Here is a 12,055-nt window from a genome sequence, read left to right as displayed (position 1 = left end):
TTGTCATTCAACTGTAGCTAAAGTTCATCTTCTCTTGTAGCAGAAATCAGTAGTTAACTCTAGAGTAGAGGTCAACTGCGATTGACGCATTTAGACAAGGATAGTGACCACATTTTGCAGGATAGTTAGCCTTGAAGATTGGCCCAGGTGTATGCCAGACAATCAAGATTGATCTGTATCCCATGGGGAGTAGAGGTAGCTAGTGATTTGTATCCTTAGTCAATTGATGATTCTTGAGGCCCTGATAAAGGAAGCTCAAACTAGTAGCTGTGTGCCCTGATTAGGGTTTATAACTGGAGGCCTTAAGATAGGTCTAAGAAATTTAAGCCATGTACTAGGTGCTCTCCACCTTTGAGAGCTATCAAGGTATTTTTATCTAGTGCTTGGGTCAGGAGTTCCATGTTTCCGTTCACCACGGGAGTCAGGACATTTCACCCTGGCTGGTGGACGGAACAAGCTCTATGTGGCAGCGATGGCAAATTTGACTTTGAATGAATTTCTGTCTTTTTCTGCCACCATTTTCTGCCAGGTGGTCAAAAATGGCTTTCATAATTTTCACATCCAAGTTACATCCTTGTTGGAAAAATCCACTTTGAAGGAGTTTCTGCAATTTCTGCCACCATGGGTTTTAATGATTCTCATCCCTGGCTAGCGCAACGTACTGGAAGGCTGGTCAGAGAAAACGACACTCACGAGACTTCTGAGATTTTTTTGGCTCTCTCGCAGCTGCTGATATGCGCCGAATGGGGATCGGCATTGAACACATTTAGTTACGTGATTCTCAAAATCAAGTTCCGAATTCAGGGAGCAAGTGAGTGATGTCTCGTTTGTCCGCTTTGGTTGGAACTGAGTAACGCAAGAGAAGTCGATCAGCCAGGCACCCTCTTGCCAACTACAAAAAATGTGTTCAAAGCAAAGTCTCACGTGGCTTGGTTGGAGTGACTTTTCTTTGACAAGCCCTCCATGAAAATGAACTCTGAGATGACAGCTCACAGCGCTTGCAAGCACTGGAGGTTGCGTTGTTTGCCTTTCGTCCATTTCGTAGCGTATTGTAACTTTGAAAGATTTTTTTTGGTTGAAATAAAAAAATGTTGACAGTTTGAATCCACAGAACCCTTTTTCTATTAGGTTGACTTTATGATCAAATAAGTGCCATATTGTAAGACCCTTTCAATTTCTACTCCACTCTCAATTCCATTAAACTTGTCATTTTTAAACAAAGGAAATTAACAAAAAAGAAATTACACTTACTTCTACCTTAAGTAGAAGCTTGGCAAATGGTAGTTTAAAAAAATGTATGCATCATTTTTGCCAATCCAGGGCTAAAGTTGCATCAATTGTGAATCTCAACCTTCCAAATCAAGCTAAATTATTATTTTTTAGGGTCGTAGAGACTATAAGATTAAAGAAATCTTGCAACCCAATTCAATTTCTTGCTGAGTTCAACAAAATGAAGGAAAATACATAACACCAAAAAAGTCGCCTTGGGCGTGAAGTGAAGAACCACAGTACAATGGAAACAACGTTTGGACCAAAAATCTCATGCGCGTACTCTTCTATTATGTTGGCTCTAGTAAAGCCTTGATTTGGTGGCGAAGTGTTTGCGCAATTTACGTCTATGAGTATAATGCTTATTGGTGTGTATCAATTTAATTTAGTTTGTGTCATTTTATTCCCTAAATAGAGACCGTTCAATTGGAATACGAGTAAGACTTTCTGCGCGCTAAAGCTCGAGTGGCAAACTTCATAGTTTAGACGTGGCCCATTCACTAAGGTAGGAGAATGGCATCGAATAATTGTGCAGACGGATTGGAGAACAGTATTTGGAATGTCCGTTTTCCTCTTGTTGCCCAGAAGACACAAGGCTAGACCATGGAGTACGGCAGTAGTTAAGTGGAAAACTCTTGAAAACCTTGCTAGAAGAAGTTCCAGTTTTGCGTTACCTCCTAATCGAGTGCTTGAAAATGAAGATGGAATTCATTGAGCACTCTCTCAGCGGAATACATCGGATCAGAAGGTAACGCATAGCTTTACAAACCCTCGCTAGAAGACGTTCAATCTTCAACCAAGCTTTCCTCTCCACCACTGATGTACTCCATGACTAGAGCCACTATTAAACAAAAAAAAAGAAAAAAAAAAAGAGTACATGCATGAGAAGCGACATCTAACGGATGGAAAGGTGAACTAGCGCAACTTTCCAAAAGGAGAGGTACACTGTACTTAGAACTGGCGGATTCAAGAATATCTCGATGCAGGCCTCAACTTTGACAAAAAAGGTCTCATCAGTTTTCTCACAAAAATGGACAATTCACTGAGCAATCAAAACGTGATTTGAAAGGGTGAGGACTGACGGGGAAATGAAACTCTGACTAAAGCGTTTAGATTGGTGCCAGGCAGGTTGTAGCCCCCAACTGATTCCGACTAAACTGGGCTGGCGAGTGGGTCACTATGGTCGTTAAAAAGTAACTTTGAGATGACAGCTGGCAAGCTGCTCTACATACTCTAGCGCATAGACCCCTGAAAATTATGGACGTATCTTGATGACCAAGACTGTTCATCAGGTTGCACTATTAGTCTTACCATGTTGCAGTTTCACCTGTCCATAGCTTTCTTGAAGCTCAAGAGAATGCAATTTTCAACATATAACTGGCAGCCCTGACATCTTGGCTAACAAATTGGATCAAAGTTTCTACAGATAGCCTAAAGGTAATTGCGGTTAAATTGCTTGTTTGTTATGACTGCATTGGCTAATGTTTTGTTTGTGTACATTTTCGTCCTTGTTCCTTTGACCTGGAATCTGCCCAACAATTTTCAATACAAATGAAGGTGTAGCCCTTGCGTTTTGTCAAGGAACGCGTTCATCAAACAACTGACGTTATTTCATGGAGTAAAATAATAAACATGCCCAGCCAAATTGCACTGTGCATGTATTGAATTTTGACATTTTTTCTATTTTACCTGCCTGTCTAAGCAAATAGCATTGTGGCACTGAGCCCACTGATAGTTCTTAACCTTTTCGTACCTAAAGTCGGGAAGCAGGTTGCGTGCCTCCAAATTTTGAAGTTCCGTAGATTACAGTATTCAGGTTGCGGAATTATATTTTGAACTTAGCGGTATAATATTGTTCAAAGTAAATGCGTTTCTTATTTCTTTATTTTTCACTTCAAGCCTCTGATCATGAACCAATTGGAAAAGAGTTTTCTTGATGGAAGAGGCCTAGGCGTGGCAAATCAGTCAAGAATTTGACCGAAACTTTTGTATTCGCCCATGCCAAAGAAATAAAAGATGACATTTCATTGTGCTCAAAATCACAAAGGAAAAAGACAAGATGAATTCAAAACTCCCCAAAAGCCCATGCTGTCAAGCCAAGTGCTTATGTTTGGCTATGTTATTATTTTAGCCTTTTACCTTACATTCTTGAATTGATCTAATCAACTGAAAGATGTAGGTTCACATTCAGCCCAAGGTGCTTCTGTTGTCTTTGTGACCGATCATCAAACAGCCGGCCAAGAGGGATGCTCTAATTATGAGGCGGACCATGGTTTAGGCTTGCGGTGGCTTTGACCACCCTCACCCCTTGGAACGACGAAACATTCATCTCTCAAAAAAAGATTCAAAAGAAAGAGATCCACAACGCCATTTAAGGCATTACACGGAACAGGAATGTCAAAATTACAGTACGACCATGATGCTAATCATACCAATGATATTGGAAACTACTTGGCCAAATCCACCAAAGACGGTGGTTTCACAATCCAAACCACCCCAAAAATTGACGAGAGTCCCCAAATCTACCAACTAATTTCCAACCAATATTCATCCAGCTCGTCTCAGTGTGAGGCATAGATAACTTCATTATAGATCGATCAAGGGTGCTGCGATTGCATGTTTTTGTCTCAGCTGTCGCTGGTGGAAAAAATGTTTCATTTGTAGTGAAGCTACTTAGGACAACTATGGTACAAATTTGAATCGTTGACGGCTCGTCCAAATTCAGAGCAGAAACCCCTAATACGACTCCTTCTCAAGCAATTAATCTCGTCTAGCAAGCTTCATAAAACGGGTTTGAGTAAGTTGTCCGACCACATTTTTAAGAACGAAATTTTGAAGAAGTTAAAATGGGGCTCAAGTTAAAGTTTTCATCCATGTGGTGGAAACACTTAACTGAAACCCAAGGAACAAGTCTGGGTTCAGTCTAACCTCCACAGGTGTCGGAATTGCCTTTATTACGTAAAGGTGCAACCATATCGCCCACACTCAAGCACATTGTTGGGAGATTGAAACGAAATTCGGAGTGCCTCATCATTGCGTTGCAATTTCGGATACATTTTGTTACACTTTCGAGATTTTCGAGATGCGTTGCTAAACCAGGACAATCAATAGAGTACGTAATTTACTCTACTAATGTCCGAATCTTTTTTTGACATGTTAGGTGCATTATGCCCCAAAAAGCATGTTATGTTTATTATTCTACCGCTCTTTCTACCTGTATATTTGTAATAATCAAAAGAAATTAAGATTAAAGAGGAATAACAAACGTTTCATGAGGATAATACAGCTTGCCTGAAGCGAGATTTCACGAAATATCTGTGTCCTTTTTCCACCAGCGTCAGCTGACCTGAAAACATGCTCATGCTGTACAGCTCCTGTTGAGCTTAAGCATTCTAGTTATGGTTTTCTAAATGGTGTAAGGTATTAGTGTTCCGCACCCTGAATTCTTTAATCTACGGAACTTCAAGATTTGAAGTCACTCAACCTGCTTCCCGACTGTAGGCATAAAAAGGTTAAGACTTGATAGTGCGTTCACCAATTAACACCAAACATGGTCAATTTCTTAGGTTTTGTAACACAGCTCACTCAAAATTACTCGATTCTTGAAAATTCAATGGGCAGATGGTGCCAATAGACTGTGATGTCTATCTTACTTCTCCATCATGGATTTTAGTACTGATGAGACGATGAAAATCACCCATGATCTATTTCTTTATTCTATATGACGAAACCAACGCCCATCTCTTTTAATGTGGTCTAAAATTTTCAATTCAAATTACACCTTCATGGGAACAAACCTTCTAATGATTAACGACGAGGCTCTGATTGGCTCTTATCAAAAGTGCAGTCTTATTTTTGATGGATGGTCATGCTTTGAAAACCTTAGAAGTTCCTCTGATGTACTCTGACCTAACGCAAGAATCGCCAGAACATATTTCAAAAACAGATTTTCCTGCCATTTCCATTTATGCACATGCGGCAAGATTAATGGGCCAAACTAAACGCAATTTGCATTGACGTATGAGCACATTTAAACGGTTGTGATATGTTTTGTGGAAAAAACAGAGCCTTATCAAATTGCAAATAAGTCATCAACCACCTTGGTCAAATGGGCTAATGTTTTGATTGTGTACATTTTCGTCCTTGTTCCTTTGACCTGGAATCTGCCTCAGTTTTCAATACAAATGAAGGTGTATCCCATAGAAAACCAAGTAACTAGAATGCGTTAGTTCAAACGGAGCTGTACTGGATGAGCATGTTTTCAGGTCAACTGATGCTGGTTGGCAAGAGACATGGACATTTCGTGAAATCTTGCTTAAGACAAGTTGAATTATTCCCATGAATCGTTTGTTGTTCTTGTTTATTTTAATTTCTTTCGAATTTTACAAAATACACATAGAATGACAGATAGAAGAATAAAAAGATGCTCTTTGGGCATAACACACGTAACATGTCAAAAAAAATTCGGATATTAGCAGAGTGAATCACATATTTTATTGATTGGCCCTGTTTAGCAACACATCTCAAAAGTACAACAAAATGTATCCGAAATTGCAACGTAATGATGAGGCATTCAGAATTTTATTTCAATCTCCCAACAATGTGCTTGAATGTGGGCAACATGATTGCACCTTTACATAATTGAGGTAATCCCAGACCTCTGGAGGTCAGCCTGAACCCAGGCTTGTTTCCCGCGTTTCACTTAAGTGTTTCCACCACATGGATAAAAACTGTAACTTGAGCCTCATTATAACCCCTTCAACATTTCGTTTTTATAAACGGGTCAGACAGCTTGCTCAAGCCCGTTTTATGAAGCATGCCAGAGGAGAGTAAAGCATGCCAGAGGAGAGTAATTTTCTGGCAAGTCTCATATTAGGGGTTTCTGCTTAGAATTTGGACGAGCCATCAACAATTCAAATTTGTACCATGGTTACTCTAGGTATCTTGATTATGAATGGAACATTTTGCCCACCAGCGACAGCTGAGACAAATCATGCAATCGCAGCTGCCTTCATCGATCTATATATGAAGTTATCTATGGTTTAGCCCTTGCGTTTTGTCAAGGGAACGCGTTCATCTACAACTGACGTTATTTCATGGAGTAAAATTAAAGGCAACATGCCCAGCCAAACTCGGTAAAAAAGGTGACTGGTTCTTGCCCACATTTGTGATATTTTTTAAGTAAAAAACTTATTTGACCCGCAAAACATTCAACACAAGTATTGGTATGATATAAACTATTACGTTATTTGGTCATTCCACATCTCCTCTCTCACTTCTATTACAAATTGATGCCAGATCTTTTCCTGTTGTCGGGAAGTTGGATTGAGAGTGGGATGACCTCATGGTCGGTAAAAGACGTGTCCCCTATGAAAATAGATTGTATGTTGAATAAACTAAGGTTTTATAATATGTGAACCATCAAGGTCTTCCATGGCGCAGCTGTTATGAAGAACGCCCAGCATTTGGATTCCTACCATTGATCTGTGTGATAAGTAATGTTCTCAAACTTACGCAAATAACATTGATTTGCATCCTGAGTCCATAAGTGCATCTTTTTTTGCATCGTGAACCTTTATTTCCATAACTTGCATCTTTTGTCCGTTTTCTCATTTTTATGCATTTTAGGCTTCTTTTAACTGATTTTGTTTGAGCCGAAAAGTTGTATTGACGAATGTCCCCCACAGTGAACTCTCCATGGAGTGAACTCCCCCACAGTGAATTCCCCCACAAGAACTCCCCCTCAGTGAACCCCTTTTTCAGAGTCTTTACTCAACGCTCTCCACCTAGTTTTGATAACGAATTGTGACGATATTTCATTTACTTCTCAAGAGATCTTTGTGATAATTTAGTGATGAAAAATCTTATCAATAGTCTGATCAATTGTGGCAAGGCACATTTTGCAAAAAGTTCACAGAAAAGAGACCTCATTTGGATTGAAAATGCGATTGAGCAGAACAAGAAAAACCAGAAAATAAACAGACAAAACGATGAAAAAATAACGAAAGCATGAATGAATTAACAGAATGTATAAGAATGTAAATCTAGACGTAGGAAACAGAAAGCTGAAAAGCGAAAGTGTCTGATCTTCAGCAGAATTTCTTTTTGACGTTTTCGGACTCAAGTCCTTTTTAAAAGCCTCACATCCGCCTAATTTCTCCAAGATTGGGTAAACAAAGTCCCATTGCACACGGACTTGCCCCAGCCCTACTCTCAACCCTATCATTTATGAGTTTTATGACTTATGAACATTTGATTGCGTCCAACTGGTCTTGATATGTATAAATGTCGATTTCTACGGAAGAAACCTCTATCTATCCATATCCTCACTCACAAAGTCGAAGTAGTCAGTAATCAATAAGCGAGATGTGGAAGGAGGACGACAGTGTAAGAAAACCAAGACCTACTCTGGGTTGATGGTCAGGTAAAACATTATCATTCATTGGTTCATCGGAGACTGTTAAATACCGTTCTGTATTACAGGGAAAGAGAGTTGCTGACCGAAGTCAGTATTCGGGGTTTGTGATCATCGTCATAATCGTTAGGGATTAAACTAGTAGCCGACCAACCACCGACAACAGACACCTTGAAAGAAGTGTGGCCCTTGGCTTTGGCAGTTTTACGTTACCTCTACGACAAGAATGACAATCAAATTGGGAAGCGTCGAGGCTAATGGCCTTGAGGACAAGGAATTGGGTAGAGCGAATAGAACTACAAGTAGAGGTTGCTGTGGTGACCAAGTGGTTGTTCCCCTGTTTAATGAATTTGGGTAGGAGAGGACAACTGCAAGGAAGCCCGAGTGCGGAGGAAAGCCGGACAAGGTAAGTTCAATAAATTTTCTTTTTACAAAGGCGAGAGTTTGTGATCTGAATGTAAGAGTAATGACTTGACTTGAGTTGGTCGTTTTTACAATAAAGGATGAAGATGACAATTTTATCAGGTAGTATAGTTATGTTAGAAGTAAGCACATGGGCGAGGTCGTCAAAGCAAGCCATGCAGAGAAAGGCAGGGAGTTCGAAGATTGCTTCCCTCACGGACTTCTAGAGATATAGACTGCAAATGGAAGCAAAAATATCGTATCTCCTAAACCGCTCATCTTATTCCAAATAAGCACTTCATACGACCACAAGATCTTGTTGAATAGATGAACTCAGCCAAGTTTGAGCCTAAAACTATGCTAAGGGAACTCAGGAGACATGTTCAAAGCCATGTAGTAAACACTACATAAAATTTGAATTTTCGGCCTGCTCTTGGTCAGCTTCATAAGCTTTTGACAACATAACTTTGAAACAATCGACTTTGCATGTAAAAGATATAAAATTGACCTACAAATAATTGAAGAGATCTACGTTTCTTATTTTATTACTTTAATTCGAAAAGTGGCTCAGAGTGGCTATGACCAAGAGCAGGCCGATTTTGCGGGAAGCTCGTTCGCAGTCCATATTTCTAGAAGTCCGTGCTTCCCTCCACAAAGGTAAAGGTCTGGAGGGGTAGGGTGAATAAAGGTCTGTGTCGAGACAATGGTTTAGCAGATGAACGAGTATGTTATGAGATATAGGGGTCTTGTGAATGACGGGTTTGGAAAGGGTTTTCCTAATGCCGCGTAGGAAGAGTTTCACAACTTTGGCGTTGCAGGGCAAAGGATAGCCTTGAGTATCATGGAATGCGGAAATGGAAGCCGATATGAAGTGACACGCAGATGATGAATTTGATTTTCAGGCGTAGGACTGGAAGAAGGCTTAAACCGTGAGTGTTGTGGCTGGTAGATAAATCTTGTTATGCGTGCGACAAAAAGAGCGGAATAGGTTCCAGTAATTGGAGTACGATTTTCATGTTGATGGTGCTTTAGGTGCTTTGATGGTGACAAGGCTTTTGGAAACAAGGGACTCAAACACTGAAAATTGGCAGAGGGTGGAATATTGTTAAGAAATGCATTAATTGCAACCATGATGATAGCAGTGGGATGATTTTAAAACAGAAAAGGGAGGGTCAAAAAAGAAGCCGTTATAAATAAAATAGCCAAAAGGGAATGGAATATGTCCCGATAAGAAGGAGCTAGTGACATCGAGTCCGGAACGGAGTGTAAGATGGCCAATATAAATATGGGTGAAAAGAGAAGAGAAGTGAATTCCGTCGGGACAGTGAAGGAGCCAGGAAGATGCAGCAGCCCACAAGGGTGCTATCAATACCCCCGTGGCTTGCATAAAAATGATGTGTGTCGAATAGATGATGCTATTGTATTTAGTGGCGGGCAGCAAAGACCAAAGCCGAATTGAGATCAATCAAAAGAAAATGCGTTGACACCAGAGCTAAAAAAACTGATGGGTTTTTGAAAAGAAAGAACGGCATCTGGCGTTTAAGCGACTAGCAAAGAGATCAATAGTGGGTGGATAGGAGAGAACTTTGGGTAGTGCAAGGTAGGACAAGTGAGATACACCCCAATCTTGAAGATCAAAGAATCTGAATAGGTTGTCCGCCATGACAATGCAAGGATCTGAACGAGGCAGTCACAAGGACTGCATGGTAATGAAGTGAGAACGACAAGTAAGGTGAATGGACATTGCTAGGTCCTGGAGAGAGCTCACCTTAGAACCCTTACCAAGAATTCGAGAAACATTTTCGTTGTCACATAGAAGAAGAATGATATGATTTGACCAAGAAGGAGCTGAACGAATGACCAATTCTTTAACAGCAATGAGTTCACAAAAGGTGGAGCTAGTGGAACGTTCCCATTCATTTAACGGTCGAGAAAGGGCCTTGGAGGAGACACCCGGGCCAGAGTGGCTGTGAGAGGAAGAATGACAAAAGATCTCAGCAACGCTAATGCCAGAAGCGGATGAGACGAGAAAAGTTCGGTAAGAGATCACGTTAGAACTGACGTGGATTGGCCACCCATTAAGAGAAGACAGAGATGTAGTGAGTTGGTGAATTTCTTTAAGGACGAGAGGAGTTAAGGTTACCCAGTCATCCCATGAAGAAGCTGTAGCAGCACAAGTAATTATGTTGTGACCTGAGCGTGTAAGTGAGGAACAAACCGGGCCAAGGGCTAAACGTCATTGGTATAGTTGAATACGTTATGTTCGTGTCTTAATGCATGTCCTATGATTTTGTACATACTGTTCACGCTCCACTCTAAACCGTATCGTTGGTCGACGGGATCAGCTAGCTCCAGAAGGATTGACTCGTTGGCTGGGAGGATAGAAAATGCTTCTTTTAATAACTACCGTTCTTGTGAAGTCATTATAGACATGAAGATATTTTTTCATAAAAACCAGCGAGAAGTTTGATTTGTACTCAGGGTTGGTTGAGAAGATTCGAAGCCAGGTTCAGGATGGATGTTAGCTTTTTTTGAAGAATGTAATACTTCAGGTTAACAAAATCATGATCAAGGCCCAAGAATGTGCCATACTGAATGGGAAATCTGATTCCTTTGCCAGGTTTGATAACCCAACCTGCCATCAAAAGGCTTATAGATGCAAGTCTAGAGTTCATGTGACAAATAATGTCCGTATCGCCCAAAATTCTTTGATCGTCGATGTAAATGGATATTGGGATGCCATAAGACTGACAGAATGCCATATGAGGGCGAAGGAGCTTAGTAAAGAGATGAACGGCTATTTTAACCCCAAGAAAAAGGACATTCCAGACGAAATATGTGGTTTTGCCGTGTCTTGTCCAATGTATGCCTAAATACTCCCGGTAATCAGGGTGCATTGGGACTTGGTGGTAACCGGATTCTAGGTCAGAGGTAATCACTTTGGTGTTAAAATGTCATTGGCGAGTTCAAGATGTGACAATTTCACATGTTTATCCTTAAGTAAGGGATTGAGGTTGCGGGAAGCATCAACGACAAGACCCTTTTTGTTGCTTATGACAACGGATAAAGGAAGAATGATGTGTGGGGGAGTTGAAGAGACAGAAATGCAACCCATAGATTCAAGGAGAAAGAGTTGTTCATCAACAAAGGATCGATCTAAAAGCGCACTTTTGTTGTGCAAGAGAGAGGTGGAGCAGGGAGGTGGAAAGGATTGGAATGGGAGTTTGTATCCAAATTGGACAACCCTTAAACCCTCAGTGGAAGCCTTGAGTGTGTATTTCCAGAAGTGGAGACTGTCAGAACGACCAATGGCTCCTGTTACTGCAGGATTTGTTAAAATAGGTTTATCCCCGATTCCAAGTTCAGCGCAGCCGAGAGTGGGATGGAGAAGGCTGATGCCTAAGAAGGACAGAGAGCAAGGGATAAAGTCAACAAAAGAAGGGTCATGAATTGTAAACAAGTTGTGAAAGGTCATGACAGTGTTTGATGTAGGACAGGTGTAACAAGGGGAGATTATGTTTAACGTCAGCACGAACAATCAAAATGAAAAATGAAGGAATACAAATGGAAGTAATTTAATTACTATTGTTTCTGCGATGTACAAGGGAAACCTGGATGGTATAGGAGCCCGCAAGAGAAACATTTCTTAGCCTCGTGGTTGAGATTTTTTTTGCGGACTTCCTTACCGCTACCGGTATTGGAATCCCAGCAGTTCAAGACGAACAATGAAAATGAAAAATGAAGGAATACAAATGGAAGTAATTTAATTAGTATTGTTTCTGCGATGTACAAGGGAAACCTGGATGGTATAGGGGCCCGCAAGAGAAACATTTCTTAGCCTCGTGGTTGGGATTTTTTTGCGGACTTCCTTACCGCTACCGGTATTGGAATCCCAGCAGTTCAAGACGAAAAGATGATTCATTTTACTTGATTTTTATTTATATATATTATTTGATCGTACCAGAATTG

The sequence above is a fragment of the Tigriopus californicus genome, chromosome 5 (genome assembly GCF_007210705.1).
Source record: "Tigriopus californicus strain San Diego chromosome 5, Tcal_SD_v2.1, whole genome shotgun sequence".
NCBI lineage: Eukaryota > Metazoa > Arthropoda > Copepoda > Harpacticoida > Harpacticidae > Tigriopus > Tigriopus californicus.
Note: the sequence above shows the minus strand (reverse complement) of the source record.